The sequence below is a fragment of the Microtus ochrogaster genome, chromosome 1 (assembly GCF_000317375.1).
Source record: "Microtus ochrogaster isolate Prairie Vole_2 chromosome 1, MicOch1.0, whole genome shotgun sequence".
Lineage (NCBI taxonomy): Eukaryota > Metazoa > Chordata > Mammalia > Rodentia > Cricetidae > Microtus > Microtus ochrogaster.
In genome coordinates this window covers 101,575,249-101,578,615 of record NC_022009.1, presented here as the reverse complement: position 1 = coordinate 101,578,615, position 3,367 = coordinate 101,575,249, and positions in this window count along the sequence as shown.

Here is a 3,367-nt window from a genome sequence, read left to right as displayed (position 1 = left end):
ATGAGATTCTTACCCTGATACTCTCTATGGCCCATCTCACTTCCAAGGGCAAGCAGGAGGAATTACTGCAGCTCCCTTGTGTCCCCGCCTATGCACTGGCCACCAGGGACAGACCAACCCTAATGGGTTCAGCAAAGTCACCATGTCCCCCATCACGTCTCTAACACAGAACAAAAGAAACTTCCCAGCTATGGAAAGCCTGTGTTGTTTGTTTGCTTGTTTCAGCTTCTCTTTAAGAGTTTAAAACTTTAAACACCTCCAAACCATCGGGGAAGCAGAAAGGGTGTCTCCACGGTCATCAGATCAGTTTAACCGTGTTTAATATGCAGAATTTGGGGAGTTTTTCAAAGCAAATTACGTGCCTGTGACTACTCCCCTGCCCCCTCCAGCAGCACTTCAGCATGCAGTGGTAGAGAACGTCCTCTGCCCTAACCACGGTGTCATTAAAACAACAGTTAGCACGTGTTCCCTCGTGGTTTGTAGTCTCATTCCACAGCACATCCAGGTGCTAGCAGTCCTCTGTCAAAGGTCTGCCACCGCTGTCCTTTTCTCTCTGGCCAGGATTTATCAAGGCTCTGGCTACCCTTCAGCCTGCTCTCCTTCTGACACGTCTCTAGTACATGAAGGGCTCTTCCTCTGCCCCTCTTCTTGTGACATGGTTTTCAGGCAACAAATCCGATTTCTAAGTGTAAAATGGGTCAGATTTACTCATCAAAAAACATGTTTGTACAACTGTCAGGCTAAGCAGACAGTGCCTGCCCAGCGCTGGGAAGGTTGGGGCAGATGGATCAGAAAATCAAGGACCCTGTCTCAACAACAACACAAAACCAGCTTTTTGGCCAGAAACAAATGGAATCTACTGTGGAGGAGGCCGGCTCTACCCAGAGTCTTAGGGCCCAATTTAGTAGTGATTAAAATAATGAAGAAGTTTTCTGGTGGCAATGGAGTAGAGCAAAAACAAACCCCTGTTTCCACATGCGTTTAACCATCCGTGTGCAAGTGCATGGGTGTACATGTGTGTGCATGAGCATACTCAAGTTAAATACAAAATATTTTGAGATATTGAAAGTTTGGGGAAGTTTTTTTTTTCTTCTTCCAAATGACGTGTAAATGCAGTAAATATGATGTAAGGCTAAAAAAAAATTATACGTAGGTTGACATTGTAAAGGATTTGCCCTATGAGAAAATGAAGCTCAGAGCTGCCAAGTGCTGGGGTCCTATGCTGTGTCCAGCAGGTGACAGGACAGACAATGGAGTGCTCTGTATCTGCCATACAACTTCCCACTGAGGGATACCTTGTCCACAGTCAGTCACCTAGCAATGGGGGAATGGGACTTAAGTCCAAATATCCCCTTTTCAAGGCAATGCCTTGTGCTTTTGGGTGTCCACTGCAGTCCAGGCAATTGTTAGCTCCTCCTGCTATTCTGGAAGGGCTGTCACTTCTTTCTTGTCTATTATTCATATTCTAACACAGTAATGGGCATCTGGAAGGTGCCGATGCCCAGCTGACAGGGGACTCTGTCCAGTGGAAGAGCCTGGTCCTCCCTTCCTAAAGTCTCTGAGGCAGTAAGCAGAAATCACTGCCAGTTCTCAGATGAAAAACTGAATTATCAAGTGAATGGTGCCAGGTAGTGACTGCACATCAAGAGAGAACAGCCACTCAGCTTCCACTGTGTCCTCAGTTATACTGCAAGTCCCACGGGGCACAGGTGTGTTGAAGGAGCTGCGGGCTGCGTTCCTGCCACCCAGCTCCCTGCCGCCTCGCTAGCTAATGCCCCAAAATAACGACAAACTGTATTCTTTTAAACACTGCTTGGCCCATCACGAGGTGCGCTTACCAGGAAGATTCTAGACTACGTTCATCCTGGGTCGGAGCTTCATCGCGTCTGCCCTGGCAACGAGCGGCATGGCGTCTGAGCTCACTTCCTCTTCCTCCCAGCATTCTGTTCTGTTGACTCCACCCTCCTATGTTCTAACCTATCAGGCCAAGCAGTTTCTTTATTAATTAACCTTCTTCCATCACAGGTGTGCAGTGGAAGCCAGATCAAATGCCACCACTGTCAGCAGGACCTTCCTCCCTCTGCCAAGGGGCGTGAACACCCAGGTCTCTGGGTGGATCCTTAAAATGATGCTTCTTTTTTCTTTTTTTTCTTTGTTCTTTTTTTTTCAGATTCTTTTTAAAAAATAACTTATTTACTTTTATTTTATGTGCATTGGTGTCTTGTCTGTGTATATGTCTGTGTGAGGGTGTTGGGTCCCCTAAAACAGCCATGTGAGCTGCTGGGAATTGAACCCGGGTCCTCTGGGTGTGCAATCGGTGCTCTTCACCACCAAGCCACCTCTCTAACCCCTTTCCTTTGTTCTTTATGAAGTACACATTTGTCTTGTGTGGTTAGTCGGTGACTTGCCTCTCTGGCTAGCTCATGTGTCTGACATCTCTTACTCCTGGCATCTGTTGCTCTGCTATAGCCAATGCTGAGGGTCCATCTGCCTGAGCTGCTTCTGTCTGGACCTCTTCATCGAGACAGAAGCTATGTCAGAGGCTGTAGTGATGAGCCACATAGATAGCAGCACACGGGTCAAGCTTGGCTCTGACTGAAACCGTCCTGCTTCCCACAGGCCTTCTAAAGCCAGAGCCAGCACGGATGCCCCCCAGTTGTGTCGGGGAGGCACACCAGAAACACACTTCTTAAGCAGCGTCAGCAAAGGGGGTATTTCCACAAAGCCACAGCCAGACAAACAAATGAGAAGTTTGAAAGTTTTATTTAGCACATTGTCTTCATACTGGTGACAGCCTCAACAAGTGTGGGAGGGAAGAGAAAAACTTAGGATGTGTGTCTCAGTTTCTTGGTAACATGGAAGTCCAGGTATTCGTCCAGGAATCTGTTTGCTATCCCCAGGACAGCTAGGACAGCCAACAAGGCCAAACTACCCAGGCTCAACTTGAAACCGGTGATTCTGCAAGATGAACATAGAGGGGTGACATGACTAACTGGGCTGCCATGTGGGGGCCCGGCAAAGGCTCATTGTTGGAACTGCCTGGAACTTCAACATAGGCCATTTGAAATATTTAGGTCATCATAAAAAGTAAAGGGGATACCAAGCCACTGAGGTCAAGCAGCCCCATGCACACATGGCTACCCCACCTAAATATTCTAGAAACAGGGCAGAGTTCTTGCTGGGATCTGTAGCGTTTGTGCAATGCGCAGATTCACGTTTTTATTTTCTCATCTTATACCTGATTGTGCAGTTTGGTAAGACTGGCCCCAGGCAACGGGGGTCACTTTGGTCACCAATACTCCATGTGTTCTTAATCCCCTCAGGAACAGAAGACGCAACCTGCTGCACCTTGCACACACACACACAC